Source organism: Sinohyriopsis cumingii, unplaced genomic scaffold (genome assembly GCF_028554795.1).
Source record: "Sinohyriopsis cumingii isolate HCF-2022 unplaced genomic scaffold, ASM2855479v2 utg000881l, whole genome shotgun sequence".
In the NCBI taxonomy this organism is placed as follows: Eukaryota; Metazoa; Mollusca; class Bivalvia; order Unionida; family Unionidae; genus Sinohyriopsis; species Sinohyriopsis cumingii.
Genome location: NW_028315939.1, coordinates 357,501 through 382,896, shown reverse-complemented (window position 1 = coordinate 382,896; position 25,396 = coordinate 357,501).

The window sequence follows — 25,396 nt, the reverse complement described above, 5'->3', positions numbered from 1 at the left end:
TAAACCCAAGGAAATTTGTTTTCTCCACAACAGCAATAACACAATGATTGAGATAAAAAAAATTAAATTATGCACGTAATCAATATGTTACTCAGGAATGATGCAATATTTCACTCTCATCTCCCATATATAAAACGATACTCTTGTTTTCTGGTTCCGTGTCGCCATCCTCTCAAAAGAGGCTGGAACTACTTTAACATCCGAGCTTCCTAGTTGCAAAGGAATAAGCGTGAACAACTTTGCCGTAGCCTCACTTGACATGCAAGAGGAAACAAGTAACATTCATTGTAACATATCTGTATCATCAAGTTGAAACAACACGTGTCCAACACCATTGTAAATAATTCTCAATAAATAGTGTCATTCCCAACCCAGGTCTCCCTTCTAGCTTCTAACAAAGTCCCACAAGAAAGTGTTCAACCGCTATTAGTGAAAGTAAGACTATTGTTTCACGCGCTTCATTCATAAACTGCGATATTCAAACGCATATCAGCTGATCAATATGCAATTCTGTTAATGTTTTCGGATGAAGTGCAATATTAGAAAGGTTGAAATATTAAGCAATTCCTTTTTTTATCACTTAAGTATTGTGATTTTATTAAATTATCTTATTATTGATAGCTATTGTAATGGTGAAAATTTTCTCTTGATATTTTGTCGCAGCACATTTTGTCGTGGTCAGCGTGACAAGTAACCATTAAGACTGACGTATGGTCTAGGCTCGCAATGAATTAATAGCTGTCTTGTTTGAGGGCATTATTGCATTTTAATTAGAGTCCATTCAGATAACGGCCTGACAGATATAAAAGAAAAGGTCAACGTAAGGTCAAATAACAGAAGATGACAATGTTGAGACAAGCAGTAAACGATCTTGGGCCATTAGTTATAGGTGTCATTAAATGACTTTGTCCAGGAATAGTTATTAATAAAGGCGGACTAGAGAGACTTATTTTGACTTCGATGGGAGTTTTAAAATTTTGGCGTTTAGAGAAAGTTAATCCTGATTAGCTAAGCTAAATAAGGGGAGTGCTTTACAGACGAAAGTTAATGTTTTAAGTAATTTCTCTTGCGAAATTCGTCAGTCCTAGTTCTTCTGACGAATTAAATTCGAAGGAACTCCGAAGAAATGAAAAAAAAATATTAATAAAAATTGTCCAAGGGTAGGGGGTCTGGAAGAATTTCATAGATCCGGAGCAAGAGAGATAAATTCGGCTGCATAGAAAGAGCGGGTCTCGCAAAGGTACAAATGGAAAACCTGTGCTATACAGAGGTCGGAGAGAGAGAGAGAGAGAGAGAGAGAGAGAGATACAGATACAGAGAATGAAAAAGATACGGCAACGCTGACCTGTCACCAAGTGACCTAGTTATGCTGACATGCCGGCGATCAATCACTCTATTACGTGATGAAATGTGTTATATCGGTATAACTAAACGACTAATTGCATTTCGCATAGATTTTTAAAATTCTGTTTATAATAGAAAGTGTGCCACCCAAATGTCATGTTAAGTTTCATTTCGTTTTTGTAACTGATTAAATTGTTATATTTTACATATTTTGCACGTCTTGTTCTGTTTTTATCTTTGCTCAGATCTATGTTTCCATTAATCTCATATTTTATTATATTATTTGCTAAATCGATATATAAAAAGTATCACTATCATACTAATTCGTCTTGACTGCTGTATCACATCCTTTTGTCGGCACCAGAATATTGTACACATGATTCGACGCTTCATATCTCGTGATAATCCTGATTTTCTTATGCTGATACCTCGACGCGATCTAGTAGTGAAGATTACTTTTTTTGATAATAATACTATATATATATATATTAATATATATTAATATATATATATGGGCCGTCACCAATACGATATAACAGACCAAAGTGCATGCAAACAGTTTTAGATTCGCAAATTTGAACCCGTTTATTTCCACTTAAGCTTAATTTTAGTTGACGTTCAATAGGGTGAATATTATCTGATCCTTAGTAGATCTCAAAGTCGTCATATGATAATGTGTATTCGTTTCCTGGAAAAGACATTTCACTATGTTTTTGATTTTGATGTTGAAATGGATGACTGACAACACTGAGGTACACCCATTGCGTGAGGATCGCTTTCAGAAAGAGTGCCGACTACCTTAACTCTGAAATTTCTGTCTTCAAAATATTGGTAGGGAGAGACAGTCTTTATTCATTCCAATAGCCCAAACGGAATGTGTGGATATATTTTTCCCGTTAATTCAATTGATTGGCCGATAGTACATTACACAGAAAGATAACTTCGTCTATAATATACAATATACAAAACAATTACATAATAGACTCAAATGCTAATCAATACAAATGACGTAAGCAGGTTAGTTTACAAAATATCACCAAAACATTAAACGATAATACATTACTAAAATGAGACTGAAAAGCAATAACATAATCTATTAAACGACATCCTCCGTGTCCAAAATACGTATACTGCCCGATATTCTTATCATTAGCTACATTAACTACACGCCCATTCATTATTGTGATCCTATTTGCTTGCAAAACAAACCACAACAGGCAACTGAATTCCATGAGTCTAGCTGTACAGTATCTTGTGAAACTCATGGTTTAATTGTTATGTATATTTTATTTAATTTAATTTTTGATTTAATTTAATTGTCTGTAAGTTTTTTTAAAAAAGGTTACGTTAGAGTACAGTAATTGTTTTTTTTTTTACTGTCTATTTTTATCTTATTCTTAGAGTAAAATGATTGGTTTGTGTCAAGGTCATGCTGGGAATACGTGACTTTTGATGTAAACAGACTCTATTTCGAAATTCTGCTTTTACCGGAATCGCGCAGTAGTCATGTTTATAACCGATGTTTACAGAGAATTTAGTCAATTTGGAATAACAACACTTGCTGTCGAGGTGTTCGCTTTGAAATGACCAGTTCTGGAGTTACATTTTAATTTTTATTCAAATTATTTGGATTCTAAAAGAGTAATACTTTTTCTGGAAATATTTGAGTGCTCATTTATAATTCTTGGACAAAGACATTTCTTAATTTTATTCTGAAATTCAAAGACAGGAGTATTATCTTCTGTAATATAGCAAAGAATTGTAGACACAACAGCACAATACTAACTATAGCATATGACACCGTCATCCATTTTGGATTTTCGTCGGGACTCGAACTAAAATTTAATTAGAACTTTTCATTACTAGGACTTCCAAAATTTAATTCGTGGATTATTATTGGATTATTTTTGGATTTGATGCTTAAATCCGTAAGTTCTTTTCCTCACTTTTACATTGTTTTTCCAGGGAAATAAATTATTTGTTTAATCTTACAAAGCTTGTGATTTTCTCTTTGTCTTTGTTACTGTTTATTGGAGCCCAAACACGTAACATAAGATAAGATTGTAATCATCCAGAGTATACTCGTCGGGTAATACATCTGGACTCATGGACTGATTAGTGCGATTTTGACTCAACAGATGGACAGTTGCTTGTTGTGTGACCGGTATTCGGTACTTGTACTATAAGAGGGATGCCACTCTCCAATAGTGGATTTAATGTTCTGAAGTTGTATCTGGAGTTTTCATTCCACTACAAGGCCACGTATAAATACAATTCTGATTTATATAATATTTGAGCCTGTGTATGGAAACTTTCATCCAGAAAGGCATGACTGTAAGGAAGCTTTGGCTGCTTGTCTGCCATTTGATTTTTCGTAATAACAACGTGACTGGACAGCCACCATTATAAAAATATAGAAAGAACTATAAATGAGATGAAACAATGAAATCATAAGCGTCATATTTGGAACGATTTAATTAAAAATGATTTGATATTTGATATGATTTTATATTAGAGCGTTGGACTAAACTGAATTTTTTTTTATGAACCCTGTTTCAAAAGGTATCTCTACAAGGTCATTGATAAAGTACCATGCACATTCACCGTCGTATAGACAAGAAAGAAGACAAAAAGATAAGGATTACCGGAGACTGTAAAATAAAATTAGTTTTACTTAAGAAAGGTATGCGAAATAATTAGAAAGCAAATAATATTATGGCGACCACTAATTATGCAAATATGAAAAATGTATAAAGGAGAATATCTAGAGCCATGAATAGTATCGATCTATCTTAGCTGTTTGAAGTCACATGATAGGTACTCTCTGACCGATAGACACAATTGTTTGGTGCTATTTTAAAATAGATGCTGATTAGTCGTATCCTTATTTTCGTCTGGGAATACAAATATATGCATTTCATCTATGATGTATCAATTTTTAACATGCCATAGTAAAGGTTGAATTTCCGTCCATATTTTTTAAACGGAAAACTACAAAGTGCGCGATCAAAATTCTGGGGTCCCACAATGGTTAGGGATTCTAACGCCACTACAATTTGTAATTCCAATGGTCCTACTGTACAAGTTTTCCTTTTGGCAAACAAATATGTCGTCTGCTCTAGAACCACGTATGAGTTATGAAGCCATAGTTTGCCCAACGTTTTTTGTGGAATGAATGCATTGCAAACTATCCAATAGGTATGCATTGGTGATTTTTGTATGGGTTGCCAATAGTTCCTTTACGAAACTGCAGCGAAATAAGGAGACAAAGAGTTACATTCGAATATATGCCCACCTATCTGGTAAATTCCCTTAATTTTTTTTATACATATTTACTCAAAGTGAATTTATATATTTGACATGTTTACTCAAGGTGACTTCAAATTTTTGATGTGTTTTGTCAAGGTGATTTTAAATTTGATCACGGTTTGCAGTTCAACGACCTTTCCTTTTCACGCCAAAAAATTGTTTGTACAGATTTTGAAATGAAATTTCTTACAATCAATTTTAGAAAGCAAAAAATGTGTTTCAAAATTGGTGCTCATGGTATTCATGGTTTATTATCCTTTATTAAACATAAACCACAAACAAAGTCACAGTAAAATATTGTCCCAGATACATTTCTTTTCAATAGAAGCAACATAAATTCTTAGAACGTTAGTTCATTTTTTTTGGGGGGGGGGCACCAGACAGAGTAAATGTTTTTATGTGTTTCTGATTCCCCTCGATATGTTGCAGTGTGTGTTTTATTGAAAAGAATTTGGTTAAAAAATTTAGTACATTTTTGCCGGGGTATTTTAATTCCCTAGTTAGTTCATACCGTATCTGTTTGACTGCACATTATTTATTTATTTTATATATATATTTATTTATATTCAAAATTGGGTTTTATGACCTAGTGACACATAGCAAATTATGTATTTGGGAGGGAGAAAATCGCTTGAAAGCTTCTTTAAAATGGGTTTATATTATAATTTTATGTTTGTAAATGTGTAATATTTCAACATTTTTGGAACATGGACGTTTCTTTCTATTTTAAACTAACACCTAACCTATGTATAATTTTTGTGCCTATTTTCCCTCATTTGACATATGGAGAACATATCTCAAGAAAGGGAACCGCCCCAGAAGAGATCAAAATGGCATCATAATTATCAGTAATATCTAACAGAACCGTTTTACGAAAATTATCAGTGTCCTGGGATACAAAATGGTAGATTTATTTTCGGAATGCATCTGTTAGGCTTACACCTTAAGGGCATTGAAATCCTTAAGAGCCCCATAACCCATTATGTCTGTCGTTTGCTGATTTACGCTTTGTCTAAATTTGTTTACACTCAAGTGTGGGAAAAATCAGTGCAGTGCTATAATTCTACTTGTTTATCCCCCAGATGCAATGAAATCTTTCCAAAAGTCAAAGCAATGTTACTTTGCATAAGGTATTAACAATGACATGCTAAAATGGTCCAGTTGCTCAGGAATGACAGCGTCTATCTTCGTCAGCATTTTCTTAAATTTTTAACTCAGTTGATGATATTCGTTTACCTGTTCAGAATAAACGAACTTTCATGCTGACTATGTTTTTATCACTTTAGAATAAGTGAAGTATTTGTTTTTTTTTTCTTAGAAAGTTGCAGTACATACCTATTACGCCATGTATAAATGGACAATAACATATGTATATCATACGCCCCGGATATGCCCTGTGGTTCGTTTCTTGTAATTTAATAGTTTTATTTTGAAGTTTCGATCCCGTTTTGGTTAGATATGTATAGGGTTACAAACCTTAATTAGCGAATCCTATGCTTAGGTAAAAAAGCATTTTAAAATCCACTAGGACTAACATAACCTTTTGGATTAGCACCATTAATTTGGATTAGCAACACTAATAGGATTAACATTAACTTGGATTAACAAACATATTCTCTCGAGGGACGAATATGTGCTAAATTTTAAACTCATTTAAATGTTATTATGAGCCAGAGAAATTGCAATAAGAATGCCAGCTATGACGATATAAATATTATTAACTTTACGATTCAGACTTTCGTGCATATAGCATGTAAAATGATTATTATCAGTGATAATATATTAAGCACGTGAAATGGTCCATTACATGGGGTGTTCAATGTCGTCAAAATAAAAGATGATATTAACCTTTGATTGGAAGAGACCATCAGCTGCTCAACACATTGCAAATGTATAACTTTGATTGTTAACATAGACTGACTTCCGAGGTACATGAAGTTTATATAATCTCCATGCGTACCATGCCTAAACATCATCTCCATGCGTACTATGACTTAGACATGATTTATATGCGTACTATGATTTAGATATGATTTCCATGCGTACTATCACTTAGACATGATATCCATGGGTATCATACTTAAAACATAATCACCATGCGTACTATGATTTAGACATGATATCCATGCGTACTATGACTTAGGCAGGATCTCCTGCGTACCATGCTTAAATTAATCTCCATTCCTACTATGACTTACATATGATGTCCATGCGTACTATGACTTAGACATGATCGCAATGCATACTATGCTTGAACATAATCTCCATGCGTAATATGATTTAGACATGATATTTATGCGTACTATGACTTAGACAAGATCGCCATGTATACCATGATTAAACATAATCTCCATGCGTAATATGACTTAGAAAAGATATCCATGCGTACTATGACTTAGACACGATTTCCTGCGTAGTATGCTTAAACATAATCTCCATGCATAATATGACTTAGACATGATCGCCATGCATAACATGCTTAAACATAATCTCCATGCGTAATATGACTTAGACATGATATACATGCGTACTATGACTTAGACAAGATCTCCTGCGTACCATGCTTAAACATAATCTCCATTCCTACTATGAATTAGACATGATATCCATGCATACTATGAGTTAGACAAGATCTCCTGCGTACTATGCTTAAACATAATCTCCATGCGTAATATGACTTAGACATGATATCCATTGGTACTATGACCTAGACAAGATCTCCTGCGTACCATGCTTAAACATATTCTCCATGCGTACTATGAGGTGATCGCATTGCGTACTATGATTTAGATGTGATCACCATACGTACTATGACTTAGACATGATCTCCATGCATTCCATGTTTAAACATGATCACCATTAGTACTATGACTTAGACATGATCTCAATGCGAACCATGCCTAAACATGCTTAGCTAAATAATGCATTCTGAGAAAGTTCTTCACAATTGTCGAATCGCTGCATTGGCTGTTCACTTTTACATATAATAATGGAAAATAAATGAGCTTGCTAGAAACGTAATTCTCGTTCATTTCTTTATTCCTTTAGACAGTTTTTAATCAGTTCTTGACGAGCATAATACTTTTACGCCTCTGTTAAACACTTAGATGAATGGTTTCATTCTATGCCATTCAATTTTAAAGGCAGAAAATGGTCAGTTTGGTTTGTTTTGTCTTTTTTAAGGCTGAGTTTATCACGAGATCATCTCTATCAATATTTTATTCGACAAGTCCAGGGATTTTGATTTTTTGCCATTGTAATCACTGCAGGCTTTCTGTGTTTGGAAACTGAAGCATATTTAGAGAATCGATATGTCTTAAGAACAGAGTTAATTTGTTTCTTTGCCATCTTGCTAGTCACCTATACCTAGTTTTCAAAAAAAATAATTGTCAAACACACACCCACACACACATCTATCTATCTATCTATCTATCTATCTATCTATCTATCTATCTATCTATCTATCTATCTATCAAGCCTCCCACCCACCCATCAACTCCAAAAACACCCCATCGCCTCTTACATATGCGTCCTGGAAATAATTTTGTTTCGGGCAAAACGACTGAAATTCACGATACCCTACATCTGCATGCAATCACTGCCAAAAAGGCTTGGTGCGATATAACCATTTTAAGGGACTAACTATTTTATAAAGTAAAGCAACGAATATTTGCTTCACTTTATTGAATCAATATTGTATTGTTATTATTTTACTTGAAATATGTAACAGTTTCGATTCACGTTTTTTTCAGTAAGAGTCATCTTTTATATCGTTTTTAAATTATAGCATAGGGGTTTGACATAGTTTTAATTATTTTAATTGAACTAGATATACCGACATTTATTTATTTATTTATTTATTTATTTATTTATTTATTTATTTATTTTTATTTATTTATTTATTGTCTCACTACATATAAAGCAAATCAGTTTAATTGCCATCGGAGTTTTATGCATACTTCTTGCAATTCACATAGAAAAAAACTTAATGAGTGGGCAAGAAAGGTTAAGTTATCAAGGAATAAGGTCAAATAATTAATGCTCGTCGTCGGTGAAATTCTATATTTGCGTTTTCAGAACGGACAGACTAATAAATCAACACGCCACACATAATAACTTTTTGAGGGGCCCCGAGTGGCTCTCCGTTACGGATCACTGCCATCTCACTTCTGTCTGCGTGGGTTCGAGTCTAGGACTCGGTCAATGTGGGTATGTGAGAAAGCTTGCCAGTAGCTTCTCGTGGGTCGGTGGTTCTTCCCGAGGTTTTTCCGGGTTCTTCCTCCATCATTAATATTGGCCGCCATGCATAGCCTATCGTGTGCTGAAAAATGGCGTTAAACACCACAACAACAGCAACAACATTATAACTTGTTGCACCGGTAGAACCGTATCTTAGTCGATCTAAAAGTGAGAATGAATAAGGTTCTTACAAGTCATTTGCCTGGCCAATCACCGATGGGCCGTGTAGCATTGCTAATACCCGTACAAACTGGCACACACCAAGTCAGTATTAAAACCTACTACGATAACTAACGTCCTTATCCAAGAACTTATCAGGTTGGATCAATGAAAATATCAGCGCCCAATTTTGCTGACCCGTCTTACTGATTAGTCTCACAGATAATTGTGTAATTCATATTTATTGGCAGTTACATATATCTGTTTTATGACTCCGTCCGGTTTGTTCTCCAAAATGGCAGGAAACTAACGGCATAGTGATCACATCAGTAAAGCACGCAGTTTCTTTCACTCGTAAGGAATCTGTGGTATTTTAATAAAGGCTGCATCTAAATGAGCCGTTTGAAATTGATACCGATCCCTATCGTATCATCATTAAGTTTATACTTAAACAGTGAGTTGGAGAGTTAAAGGATTAGCAACGAATGTTTTAAGTAGCATTCCATTAATTGTGGAGAATTCTAATCAGCTGAAGTTTCTTAATTAGCCGGTACATACCTATCAGCAATGCTATTAAGTTAGATGCCTAGGCATGCGCTGGTATAAGAAGTTATAAACACTAGCGAATTCCTGTTGTCTGTCATCTTTAACTAAATGATCTATGTTTTAGTATGAGAGACAGCGCAAATAATCTTGATTGCTGACAATTAAAAGAGCATTTGTCATTATTTATGTCAACGAGCTTTTCAAATAATTATGTGGTATTATTTTCGACACAGTAAATGAAGACTTGCCAGCCATCTGCAACAATTCATGCAAGTATTTATAATTATTTATTATTATTATTGTTATTATTATTATTATTATTATTATTATTATTCCTAAAAAAAGTATGTCATGCAACTTTGACTATATTCGTCCATTTCCAACGTGAGATATGTTGTTGTTTTGGGTTTAATGCCATTTTCCAGCAAAAAATAGGCTGTACATGGCGGCCAATATAACTTATGGAGGAAGAACCCAGGAAAATCCTGGTAAGAACCACCTACCCAAAGGAAGCATGACAGTGATCATTGAAGGCGAATGCATTATATGTGTGCCTGAGTGTGTGCGTGTGTGTATGTGATTTTGCTTTTTAGCTTTAACAATGTTTTAGTCATATGGCTACGTTGTCTGCAGTATAACAGTTTATAGTGATGTCTAACACTGGATCATCATGCTGCAGACATGTAGCATGATATCTCACCCAGTCACAATATCCTGACACCAGGCACACCAATCCTAACACTAACCTCTTACAGCTGGGCGCCAGGCCGTTATTACCAATTTTATTAGTGTTTGGTATGACTTGGCCGCGGCTCGAACCCGCGAATTCACGCCTCCGGGGCGGACGCTGTAGCCACTAGGCCACCGGAGCGGTCCGAGCGCTTTAGATACATATTTCATTCAGTGAGTCAGACAACACAATGAGTCATTCAGGGTCAATAAAGTTTATGCAGAGCTCAGTTCTGTACATGGAATTATTCAGCTTAAAAAGAGTAATACAACACTTCGTTTAAACTCTTGTATTGATGTTGATGAGTGGACATGACACCTCTGGTAGCTAATTGCTTTTACAATCATTCATTGCCAATCATCTGCCAGCAAACATTGACAACGTGTAACATGCAAACAGTTTTCAAATAAATTTGCATTCATAGAATTTGTCAGCTTTTGGACACCGATGACTAGCAAGAATTAGATACTACCTTTCCAAAAGTAATTCTGTCAAAGTAGTAAATTTCGTTCTTTTGTATTATTCTCAAAGGTGACATATATCGCCATTTGGTTTAGCACCGTTTATTCTATTATGTCACTTAATGACCGGAAGAACTCGGAAGGATTCAAGCTTATCGCGACAAAAAAGCTCAAAGGAACGTGTAGTATATTCAATGATCAAATCCTTAATTATGCTGTGTAGTATATTCAAAGATCAAATCCTTAGTTATGCTGTGTAGTATATTCAAAGATCAAATCCTTAATTATGCTGTGTAGTATATTCAATGATCAAATCCTTAATTATGCTGTGTAGTATATTCAATGATCAAATCCTTAATTATGATGTGTAGTATATTCAATGATCAAATCCTTAATTATGCTGTGTAGCATATTCAATGATCAAATCCTTAATTATGTTGAAAGTGAGCTTGCATCACACGGGCGTTCCACTAAATATTATAATTTAGTATTATTAAAAAATGAAGATATGTCAAAGTTTTCAAATATAATTGATCACACACGGTTTGCCAAGTTTTGCCTTGTCTTATTTTTTGTTTGCTGTGATTTCAGTTGTAATAGTTTAAGGTCTAAAAATCTCGCATGTCGAACGGGATGCAAACACTTTAGCCCCTCTCATTGGTTCGAAATAGAGCAGATAAAAAATACACGATTTACAGAATTTAATTCTTTTTAAATATTTCATCATAGAAGATTAAAAAAAGCCAACTTCATATCAAATGTCTTCGGATTAAAGAATCAATTTTTTAAGCCAGCCCCCCCCCCCCCCATAATGTTAGGTTTATTTAAAGACAAAAGAACTTTGGTACTTTTAATATGCATGGTCTTGTTTTAAAAGAAATTCTTCCTTGTTGAATCGATGCATTTTCGTAGGAAATCTGTTATAAACAATGTGTCAAGAACTAAAGTCATTGAAGTAACGCAATAATAAGTTAGTGAATAAAGACACTTGGTTGACTTTTTAATGTATAGATATTCCGCGATAAATATAGGTGTAAAGAACGTACATGTGTCTTAACAAAGCAATAATCATTACCAAACGTCCAGCTCGTTGATATATAGATATTTTAATGTCCCCAAAATATACTTCTAATCGATTCTGAAGAGGACCATACAGCCTTCATTCACTAACCCTATTGGGATTATTTCAATTAACGATTTCAGCTTATCCCCAAATGATGCCATAATAATCCTTATGCAGAAGTATCATGCAACTTGTCCAGGTGTGAGAGGTATGAGAGGTATGGGAGGTGTGAGAGGTTTGTTCTTATTTTGGTTCTATGAATTTGTCCCGTTCCGTTCGGGGGTGGGGTGGGGTTGGGGTGATTCATCATCTCATCGTCAACACTTGCAGTATCTTTGAAGCATCTGTTCAGTCTCTTTGTGGATTGAATTTAGGACGTCGAATGTTGTTAAAGGTAAGGATTTTCATTACACGCATCGGTTCTCAATGAAATATATTACAGAGAACCAGAAATGCATCGGTTTAGCAAATCATTGGGAAAAAACAACAGAGAACCAAACTAACAACAACAATTAATAGTCTTTATGTCGAAGAAGAAACGTTAGATTAAAACCAATCAACACGATTTATAAATGTTTTGAAAACTCCTTGTTTTAGAGCACGAAGTGGCAATGGTAGATTTAAGGGTTCAAATTCAATATATTGTAGGTGTTATAGTCAAAGTTATGATATTCAAATTAGTTCAGATCAACTATTGCTGGTTTGAGGGAAATATTCATTTTTTAACAAAAATTTACAGCTGAAAAGTCACTAAAATATTAAACAAAAACGTAAGTCTTGGACATAACAAAAGTTTAAAAGATGAATAACTCAAGATCACTGCTATCATCAGCTTGATGAGTCTAAAACTATTATTTCCGTTTGCTTCAGTTGTTACTGCTGTTTTTTCCTGTTTCCACTTTCAGAGATGCCACTACTAAAGAACTGCGTATTATTTATTTTGATACGTGTGTGGAGGCGATTATTTAAAAAATATTTCTGGTTCCTACATACTTAGAAAAATACTCTTCTTATTATTTGTCAATTTCTTTTTTACCTCCCCTCCCCTCCCCTGGATATTAATAACAACCATGAGCTAGATTATCGTGAAAATAATTGCGACCAAAACTTGAAAAATTTCAGAACATCGAACTAAAGATGTATTGTGATTAAGGCAAAATTATATTTCTTCTTTTAATTTTTTGTCTTTCCTTCTGCCCTACTAATATTTACATTACGAATGTGACTCGTTTTACTGCTAATACAGCAACGACAACAACTATTACTACTACAACTACCACCACCATCCCGTTTAGTTGATGCTAAAGTGTTAAAGTTTGTAGGTAGTAGTAAACCCAATATGAATCGAATTTCTTACAATTGCTGTACGTTAAGAAAATCGTCGAAGTCCTTTTATTACCTTAAAATATGACTATTGCAAGAAATCCATGTAATTATGAAGACAAGGGGGTTTATCCATACTTATTATTCTCTATCATTTTTTCTTATCTGGTAACAATCTTTATAACACCATTACAGAGTGCACATTTATACTGCCTCTGTTATGTATATTTAATTTAATTTATATTTGATATAATTTAATTGTAAGATTTAAAATCTTTTTCTTTTTAATTTCAAATATATGTCAAAATAATGTAGTTTTGATTGTTTGCCAAGAAAATATTTTAACCTTGACTCTTCAGTTGTAAACACCTAAAGCTGAGCTAGTTTCTTACCTTTATTTCAGAAATCACTTAGACAGGTAAACAACTTATTTTTTATCTTATTCTTAGAGTAAAATGATTGGCTTTTGTCAAGGTCATACTGGGACTACGTGCTTTTAGATGTAAAATACTTCTCGAAGATTCTGGAGAGTTGACCTTCATCTGGGAATCTGTTTTGCGTTTCAAGCTATGCTTTTTCTTTATACTGGAAAAAGTCAGTTGTGTCAGTAGGATTTACAATAGAATTTGTATTCAAATTATTAGGATTCTAAAGGATAATTCTTTTTCCTGGAAATATTTGAGAACTCATACATAATTCATGGACAAAGTCATTTCTCGACATTTTATTCGGGATTCAAACACCGGAATATTATTTTCTGTGATTCACAAAGGACTGTAAATATCAACACTATTCTGACTATAGTATACGTCATCACCTTCCATTTTAGATTATTAGGACTTCTAAAATTAAATTATTGGATTATTCTTGGATTATTTTTGGATTTGATTCTTAAAATCTGAAGTTCTTTTTTTAATTATTTTTATAGATCTTTTCCAGGGAAATAAATAATCTGTTAAATGTTTCAAAGTTTGTTGTTTTCACTTCTTCAATTGTTACTGTTTATTTGAGCCTAAACACGTAACATAAGAATTAAGGGCTCGTCCGGAATCATGATGAATTTTGGCTAAAATATTTCAGATAACTTTTTTTTTAAAATTTGAATTTCCATAGTTTTTGAAATCTTTAGTGAAATCGGCAAGCTTTTTCTAAATTGTCCTCAGGAGTGGAAACCTTTCTTTCAAGTCCTACCCAGAACCAATTAGACCTTTTCAGAAAATATGTATTAATTAAACTTGCCAGAAAATATGATCTTTCTGACGTAAAGGCTTCCTTAACGAAGCAAAAAAGAAAAACTTATTGTGGTCCACTACTTGGTAGAAAAGAATCTTTTGGATAAAAGTGCTTAGGATTCAATAATTAAATCTGTATCAGACTCTGACTTAAAAGTGAAGAAATTATAATTAAAATACAAGATGGAATTGAAGTTGAGGAAGCTGGAACTTCAGAAAGAAAAAAAGAAAGACCAATGCAGTTACAAAAAGAAAAACTACAGTTACAGAAAGAGCAAATGCATTTGCAATTTGAGAAAGAAAAAGAAAGGAAGAACGAGAGAGATGCAAATGCAATTGCAAAGACAGAAGGAAGAGAGAGAGAGAGAGAGAGAGAGAGAGAGAGAGAGTATATTTAAGAATAAAAATGGAGCTGGCAAGTGAAAAGCATATTCCCACTTCAGATACAAATTTAAGGGTCGATGTTGCAAAGAATATTAGGTTAGTGCCCCATTCAGAGAAAGAGAAGTAGACAAATATTTTACTCGTTTTGAAAAGTTGCTGAAAATTTTAAATGGCCAAGGGAACATTGGACTCCATTATTACAATGTGTACTCACTGGTAAGGCTAGTTATTTGCAATTCAAAGTCAGTTAAACAAGTGGTGACTGTGATACGGTTAAAGGATGCATCTTAAAGGGTTATGATTTAGTCCCTGAAGCTTTTCGGCAGAAATTCAGAAACTATTAAAAAGTAGCTTGACAAACTTATGTCGAATTTGCGAGAGAAAAAGAGCAGTTATTGGACAGATGGTGCTTAGCCAAGAAAGTTGAACAAGATTATGAAAGTCCCAAACAACTCGTATTACTTGAAGAGTTCAAAAACTGTCCATAGTGACATTAAGACTTATTTTGACGAGCATCAGATCGAAACCTTGGAAAATGCTGCTCGAGCTGCTGATGAATATTATTTAACTCATAAAGTTCCTTGTTTAAATAAGATTTCCACTTAACAGTCTTCTGGCAGAGAAGTATGTCAGCCTTATACAAGCCCTTCTAAATCTCAAACTGGCACAGTTTCTAAAAATCAAGGTTCAGATAAGCTTGACTCAAGATCCTTGTCTCTTCCTACGTGTACCTATGGTAAGAAGAAAGAACACGTTATTTCTGATTGCTACAAACTGAAAAATTGGCATCAGAATCAAGACAGACATATTCCAAATGCTCTTATTTCTAAAAGGTCAAGGTCACGGTCATGAATTGAAGGCAATACATTTGCTGGGACTAATAAACCCCAGTACTAATTTTATTATGGAGCATTATGAAGCATTCATAACGAAGGGTTCTATATCACTCTTGGATGATTCGGCCAATCGTATCCCTATTAAAATTTGATAGGACACAGAAGTTTCTTAGAGTCTTTTATTGTCATATACTTTGCCCTTTTATAAGAAGTCTTCTTCTTTTTTGTTGTTGAGTTTAATTATAGTGACGTGCGCACAATTGTGCATGTGCCACTTGTTTCTGACTGCACCGCAGCCTGCTAGTTGTTCCTGGGTAAGGGGATGGTGCCACCTCCCCCAGGCTTTTATGGATTCAAGGAACCCTGATAGTTTGGCCTCAATCTGTGGGTCCATAAAGGTCCCTACAGTTGAATGGTTGGCTAATGAGAGTCTTCTTAATAGGGGAGTAGCATGCGGCTTTGATAATGTTGTGTAACCTTGTCATCAGACTTAGTCTCAGGACCCGTGATAGTCGGCACAGCGTATGTTTTACCCGTTGAGGGCATTCGTTTATTACTAGGCAACGACCTAGCTGGAGACAAGGGTGTGGTTAATCCACTTGTAACTGACAAGCCTTTCTCAGATCAGAAAGTCGATCCAATTGAAAAAGAATTTCCTGATTTATTCCCAGCTTGTGCAGTTACCAGGGCTATGGCAAAGAAAGCTCATGAGAATGATGTTGATAAGGAACGTATTCCTTTAGCTGACACATGTATTGGTCGGGCTTTTGATGAGGTCACTTTCACTCCTTGTTTGGATCAATCAAAGGGTATTGATCACAGTGATTCTCTCTTAGCTTCTCATTCTCTTTATTCTAATCAGAGTGACAAAGGACAATCACTTGTCTTCCGACAGGAAAATTATCCTAAGCCTCCTGTTTGTTTCAAAGGGCCATTAGTGAAACTGAAGCCACTGAAGTACCTGTCTGTTATTTCATTAAAAATGGAAATCTTATGAGAAAATGGAGACCTCCCGATGTACCTGCTGGTGATGAATGGTCAGTGAATTATCAAATTGTAGTTCCAAAACCTAACAGACAGGAAATACTTAGTCTGGCCCATGAAACTCCTTAGGCTGGTCATTTAGAAATTAATAGGAGTTATCACAAGATCTTAACTCACTTCTATTGGCCAAAAATTAAAGTGATGCTGGTAAATACTGTAGATCTTGTTATACTTGTCAAATGGTAGTAAAACCCAATCAGCAAATACCTAAGGCTCATCTGCAACCTATTCCTGCCTGTGACGAACCATCTAGTAGAATTATGGTAGGTTGTTTTGGTCCCTTACTAAGACAAAGTCAGGTAACCAATTCCTATAGAACATTAATACAATAGTAAAAGCTTTGATGAAGTTTTTTTTCTTCTCTAAAACTCACCTTGGCCTTCTCAAATCTGTCCAGTCTGACCAAGACTCAAATTTCATGTATGGAATTTTCCACCAAGTTATGTACGAATTAGACATCCAAAAATTCAAATCCTCTGCCTATCACCCTGAGAGTCAAGGGGCATTAGAAAGATTTCATTAGACTTTGAAAAATATGATTCGATCATTTTATTTTGATACTGGTAAAGATTCGGATGAATGCATTCATTTACTATTGTTTGCTTTTAGTGAATTTTTATTCTTCAGTCCCTTTTAACTGGTTTTTAGACACACTGTGCGTGGACTATGCACTGATTATATGAAGGTGAATAGTGTGACAAAAGCATATTCATTTCCATTAACTAGAATCGATATCTGTATTGATAAAATCGGAATTTCCAAGTATGCCACCAAATTTGACCTTCTGAAATGATTTTAGCAATTTCTACTAACGGAAAGAGCAAAAGAAATTTCGACATTCGTGACTCAAGATGGACTTTATCAATATAAAGTAATGGCGTTTGGTATGAAAGGGTCGCCAAGTACTTTTCAACGTCTCATGAATATGATTACCTCTGGTTTAGACAAGTGTGATGCTTACATCGATCATGTCATCATGTACGTCGAAAGATAATTTAAAAGCAGATGCACTTACCTGTGTTTAGAAATGTATAATTTCATGCATACTGTATGTAATTTATAAGAGTTCTTTTTAAGCTCATGTATAATTAATCTATGGCAAGGAAAAAGCTTTTTCATATAACTTTTTCTTTTTCTTTATGGGGGAAGTGTTATGCATATTTGATTTAATTTATATTTGATTTAATTTAAATGTTTGTAAGTTTTATAGAAATTTGTTTTAAATATCATTATATGTCAAAATAATGTAGTTTTGTTTACTAGGAACTTGATATTTTTTCAGAATATAGTTTGACCTTGACTCTTCAGTTGTAAACACCTAAAGCTGGCCTAGTGTCCGACCTTGGTTTCAGAAATCACTGAGACAAGGAAACAACGTTTTCTTTTTATCTTATTTTTAGAGTAAAATAATTGGCTTTGTCAACGTCATAACCTCATCTGGGAATTCGCTTTGCGTTTCAAGTTACTGTATAATCTTTGTTTACAGAGATATTTCTTAGTCGGGGCTTTTTTCTTATTCGGAAAAGTGTCTGCTATCTCAGTGTGAGTTACAATTTGTATTCATATTATTTGGATTCTAAAGCATAATTCTTTTTCCTGGAAATATTTGAGTTCTCATACAGAATTCTTAGACAAAGATATGTCTTTAAATTTTATTCGGAATTCAAACACCGGAATATTATTTTCTGTGGTTTATAAAGGACTGTAAACATCAACACTATACTGACTATAGTATACGTCATCGCCTTCTATTTTGGATTCTTTGTCGGGAGTCGAACTTGAATTCATTAGAACCTTTCATTATTAGGACTTCTATATTTAATTCGTGGATTATTCTTGGATTGTTTATGGATTTGATTTGTAAAATCTTAAGTTCTTATTTTTTAATTTATACAGAGTTTTTCCAGGGAAATAAATTATTTATTAAATGTTTCAAAGCTTGTTGTTTTCCTTCTTGTTTTATTACTGTTTATTCGAACCTAAATATGTAACATAAGACCTCAAGCATACAATTACGTTGTGTAGGTGCCGTGTTAACACTTCCACAACTGTATTATTCTCTTCGTTTCTTGCAACCAGATTTCCTTTAAATTTCTGTGCAGATAACAAACGCGAGTTTAATAAGACAATGTAGACAGGGTGGTTATTAATTAAAGTCTTCCGTTCTCCGTGGTTCCCAGGACTTACAGATCGAAGGAATAAGAGTTTGGATATTAGTATCAGCTTGGTGGGAAAATTTCAAGATTTACCTGAAGTTAAACCTGATTTTGAAAAGAGTTCTCGTAGTAAAGATGTATCAGCTGACTGTTAGTTACTTACCTATTAAATGCAAATATTGTCCTAATTAGAATTTTTGTATTCATGTACTGACTACAGTTGTTCCGTAATTTCTTTTCTCTTGGAGGTAGCTAGGTAAGTAAATATAAATATATATATATATATATATATATATATATATATATATATATATATATATATATATATATATATATATATATACATAGATACATATATATACATACATATATATATATATATATATATATATATATATATATATATATATATATATATATATATATATATATATACATATATATACATATATATACATATATATATATATATATATACATATATATATACATATATATATATATACATATATATATATATATATATATATATATATATATATATATATATATATATATATATATATATATATATATATATATATATATATATATATATATATATATATATATATATATATATATATATATATATGAGAAGAATACGTTCTATGTTATGTTCTCTGCAGGTATTCTTTCTGGATGTAAACATCTATTGCAGTCTTTAATTCGAGTTTAAATATGACACACCTGAAAAAATTCTATATAAAATCCTCTAAAATGTTGCATCATAGGTGGAAAATTATTTATGTTTGCGTGTGATATGCCAGTTTTGCGCGAAGAGACTATGAAAATGGTGATAATTTCTCTCTCAAATTGTAGAGAAAAGCCTGAGATTGATATCAATCAATTGAAACCTGGATGTTACGGTTCTGATGTCAGCAAAATATGAAGTAAGACCGATTTATTATATGATCCCACGCATAAATCTGCTCCAATTAGTGTTGCGAGCAGATGTTTATATATTTTCTCGCGTGCTTGCCCTGCCGTTTTCATTTTATCTGCAATTCTATGGAAACTTGTGGCTCAAAAGAAGATCTTGTGCAGGACTGAAAAAACCAGATGGTAATATCGGGCGCACGTTGCAGCTTGTTTTCTGTAAAATGACGTTTTATTGAATTATTATTTGTCTGAGTGGAAATGACTGAAATATATTTATGAACTGTATGTTTCCTTAAGTGGAAAACATTGAAATAGTTTTCCTTACTGTGAAGATTGTGATCTGATTTGCGTTCGCGCTGGTATATATCCTGTTATCCCAATGAAAGTTTATGTTTGATGGGCATGTTGTCGCAACAGTCAATTTAATTAGAGATTCTTAAATTCATCTGTGTAAAATTCCTATTTCTGATTAATGTTGCTCGGATGGCTGGATAGAGATAATAAGAAGTTCATTCCAGTTTCATGACTTTTACCTTAATGTACATTTCTAACAAAATAATTAAATCAAATAAATGTATCTAAGGTGACCAGTATATTTTGCTCGTTAAATACTATCAAGAAGTTGTAAAACAAAACCAGCAATTTCAACTATTAATTTCGATGATCATACAATGAAAACAACTTAAAAGTAGTAAAAAAGAAATGTCCTAAGATTGGATAGATCTTATTAACAAATCCATAGAAACTCATTTTTAAAAACTTCCAGGCCACAATAATTTTCTGTTAATGTAGATTTAATAATATTTAAGTACTTGATACAAAATTATGTGTTGGTTCGAAATATTGTTTTGTACACACAAATTACATACGTGAGAATGAAAGAAAAATACATTTAAATGAGAATTATATTTGGTAACCTTACTGTAAAGACTCAAAATTGGTACCGCCTTTGAAATATACAAAGTATATACATATATACATATTTATATATATAATGTGATATGACGTTCTGTCAGAATTGGGTACTGTATATGTATATATCAGGTCTCTTTCAAATACAGAAAGTATCGTCTAAATGCGAATGATACCGAGATGAAAATGTGTAGCATTGGTGAGAAAAAATAACAATCTGAAAAGGTCATCCGATAAATTTTGATGGGATTCAACACTGCCATAAATACCGACGTGATAAAAGATGATTCTAGCATTTTATATAAGTTACAACAGAATAGAAGAAGGGAACGTGGGTAAAATCTAAATAAAAAAGAGGTATAAACAATGATAATAATGAAATCGTAAGAGGACATATTTTTTTAAAAGGACCATTCATGTTGATGCTAATAACTGCAAGAGCTGGTCCGACTGACGTTGCAAGAAAGCGGTTATGAAATACTTATCCTTTCTGATGCTGTATTTACACTTATGATAAAACAAACAGACAGATCAAGCCAATGGACACGATATGTCAGAACATAACAGCCCTAAGAATGCAAATTTGATTACACCTGCAATGATACCAATACATACTGCTAGCACTTTTTCTGTAGTTCAAGCAAATAGTTGGCAATAATGTTCAAATATTTTTCGACTATGCCCGCAAATGACACTCTGTCTTCGCCAGAATATCCATCTCTAATACTGCCTAATACAAACCTCCTAATCATATTTACTATCAACGTATCAACAGTCAAGATAACGACATCACTTGTGAAAACAACTGTTTCTCTGAAAAATATTAAGCCTTAATTGTTACTTTTGTTTGCTCTTACATTATTGATTTAGTGTTATCTTGAACATTATCTCGAGTTCTGCTAAATGTCGAATTAACTATACTACTCAACTTTCAATATTTTCCAAGTATGTTAAATATCCTATTAGCTGTGCTATTTTATTGTCAAAACATTCCAACTTTTAAATGTCAAATTAATTGTGCGTTTTTACTTTCAAAATTCTCCATCTAGTTAAATGTCCAGTTAAAAATATGCTATTTTAATGTCTGAACTTTCCAACTGTTAAATGTCCCATTAACTGTGCTATTCTATTTATAAAATGTCCTGTTAAACGTCTGATTAATTGTGATATTCGATTTTTAAAAATGTCATAGTCTGTTAAATATCCAATTAGCTATGCTACTTTGCTGTCAGAACTTGCCAACTGTTAAATATCTCACTGACTGTGCTATTTTGCTGTCAGAACTTGCCAACTGTTAAATATCTCATTGACTGTGCTATTCTGTTTTGCAAAATGTTCAAGTCTGTAAAATGTCCAATTAATTGTGTTATGTACTGTCAGAACTTTCCAACTGTTAAATGTCTAATTAATTGGGCTTGTTTACTTTCAAAATCTTCCAGCTATGTTAAATGTCCAATTAACAGTACTGTTATAATTTCCCATATTTCCAACTCTGTAAAATGTCCAATTAACTGTGCTTTTATAATTTCAAAATTTCCCAACTCTGTTAAATGTCGAATTAAAAGTGATTTTATAATTTCCAAATTTCCCAACTCTGTTAGATGTTCAAATATCTGTGCTATCCAACTTTCAAAACTTTCCAACTCTGTTAGATGTCCAGTGTTAACTGTGCTATTTGACTGCCAAAACATTCAAACTCTTAAATGTTCAATTAGCGGTGTTATTTCAGTTTAAAAATTTCACAGTTAACACTGGATATCTAACTCTTTCAGACTCCGTTAAATGTCTAATTAGCTGTGTTATTTTAGTTTTAAAAAAAAGTTTCAAACTGATTTTGCTATAAAACTTGATTTACTAACATTTTTCTTTATATCCTCTATCTTCTGGTCATACCTTTGAATGTCCCATTTCATCGTTTCTAGTTTTGATTCTTCAACTTTTACACAATTTAAATATGCTCTTAATTTTTTGTCTTCTAATAGATTAAATAATCTGTTATCTGCAGAATAGAAGATCTTTGTTACTTTGAACTCTTTTGTGGTAATTAACTTTTTTATCTGCATTTCTTTGTGAATATTTCGTATCGATTGTTTGCATCCTTATTTCCGCAGGAACTTGTATTGGAGGTCTTAAGCAAACGGTCGGTGATGAAAGTTGTACGTTTCTTTCTAGAGGTTTACCAGGTAGTTGTATTTATTCATTTCCTTCCTTCGTCCAGTCTAATATCGAAAAGAGTCCACTTCCACCTGTCTTCTTCGGATAGAGTGTTAGATGCAAACATATTTGTTGGGATAACATTTTAGAAATTTGCATTCACTCTCTGCATATTGTATTGTGATGCGATGCTTACCGTCAAATTTAGAATGAGTTTTAATTATGTAATTGTGTGGAACATCTACGTTAAAGACGGCTTTAACGGACTTTTTGCATTCATCCTCCGAACCTGCATATTCAGGAGAGTGAAAGCTTCATTAGATAAATATGTTTATGTGTCACATCATACGTACTCTTGTAGACCATACTCACCTTCTTATTACCTCAGGTTCAATCAAAATCATTTCCACCAGAGTTTTGTCAATTTTGCCATTATAACGACTCGATGGTCTTAAATAAAGTAACAGGAAAGAACGAAAACCAATTATTTAAAAAACAAATTTCGACAAATAATTTTTCCATAGAATACTAAGTGAAAATTTAGCAAGAATTGACAGTAATGCGAATTAAATCTCAAATAGTCCTAAAAGATTTATTACAAGACCAAGTGTATAAAGGTCCTATTGAATTCCAGTTGTATTTCAAATATGTTCCGATACTGAATTTGCTGATGTGCATGTAGTCTCGAACGTGTTAATGTGCTAATAGCATATATTGTGGTGACGTGCTAAGAGTTTGTTGATGTTTCACACCGAAAAAATCAAAACGTTTCTAGTCTGAATTCCCTATAGTTCCAAATTAATGTTTCTGTCCAAAGATATTATAGATGAACAATTTGTACTTCCATGGAATAATAATTTGAATAAATAATTCCACCCAAATGAAATACTGAAAACAACAATAAGTCTGATTCTGACAGTGATGTTAAATTGAAGAGTGAGCCATTTTGCAAGTGAACAAAATGATACAAAAAGCTAAGACACAAAGGTAGAAACAGGGTAAAGGTCAAAATTCATTTCTGGAATATTCTTAGTTGTAAACACGACAAGGTCTATTAATAAAAAATATAATAAAGAACACGAGAACATCAAGTTAATCGGGTTCTTCATGGGGAAGTTCCAATGTTCTAGATCCAGAGCCAAAAAACATATTTCCCTCCATCGATAATGATCCTAATATTTAACCCACAATCATAGAGAAATATTAAGTATGTATTTTTTGTTTACAAGATAAAAGTTACTGGCCAGGTACACAATGAACTTGATTTTTGGGAAGATCAAGTCTAAATTATAATTATTTATAACATATAATCATGGAGAAAAACCCTAATAAATGCAAACGAAATATATATAATGTTATATTCAAATGTACAGAAACTGCTTGAAAAATTATTACGTTGTACGGAAGATACGGACGGAAGTAGATTAATTTCCCCGGAATTTGAAGGCGATGATCAACGGTCAAAAACAATTGCGGGAAATGGAACCTAAAAAGATATAACTGGTAAGACGTTTACTGACAAGAATTTGGGAAGGAATGGACACAAAAGGAATCAAGACAATACGAAATCCATGAAAAAATTAAGAAATATGTGTGTTTAAAACTTCAATGGAATGACAAAACGTACAGTTGTGAAAATACAATGCAGCTTATTGGCCTAAAGGTTCGATTAAGTTCCTACTGCAAAATTAGTTGCGCGTGCGTGCCATATACTGGCTCTCGTGTGAAGATCTTATAAGAATAGTGATAATTTCTCTTTAAACTTGTATTAGAAGAGTAGAGATTGGTATCAAACACTCTTAAACCAGGGTGTTGCGTTTTTCAAGTCAACAAAATATGAAGCATGTTCAATTTATGAGATACTAAGGTGCATAAACAATACTAATTAGATTTGCGAGGAGAGGTTTATACATTTTCTTGCGTGCTTGTTTCCCTATTTTTATTCCCATCTTGAGATCTAGGGAACCTTGAGAATTGTAATGAGGAAAAACGCACGCGACCTGAATAAAATCAAGCTTACATCGTGAAAAACACCTGCGTTACATATCAATATGTTCTGTTTAACAATATTGTGTTTATAGCAACTGTTAATTTTCTCGTGCAGTTAAAATGAATGATATATTTTCTTTATTACGTCGATAATGAAATTTGTGTCGGTTCATTTTTCACAGGTCTAATCAATCAGTTTGGAGACGACCGCGATTATGTGGTCATATCATTGTAACAATGGAGGGATGTATATTAGCATTTAAAAATAGACTTGTACGTTTATTTTCATCTTCAATAAAGAAAGCTGGACATTGCAGAATATGACTGTTGCCGAAAGGAATTAAACAGTTTTTTTCTTTCTTCTACCTGCTCTTAGACGTATACATTTTAGTAAATTTAGCATACCTGCTGGAACAACATTAAATACACAACACCATATTTAGAGATATATTCATCCCTTATACACATTGACATCATAAAGAGATATCTTTATCCCAGCTGAAACAGTTTATACAAGATAGATAGATAGATAGATAGATAGAGAGAGAGAGAGAGAGAGAGAGAGAGATCTGCAACTCAGCTGGAGCATTTTAT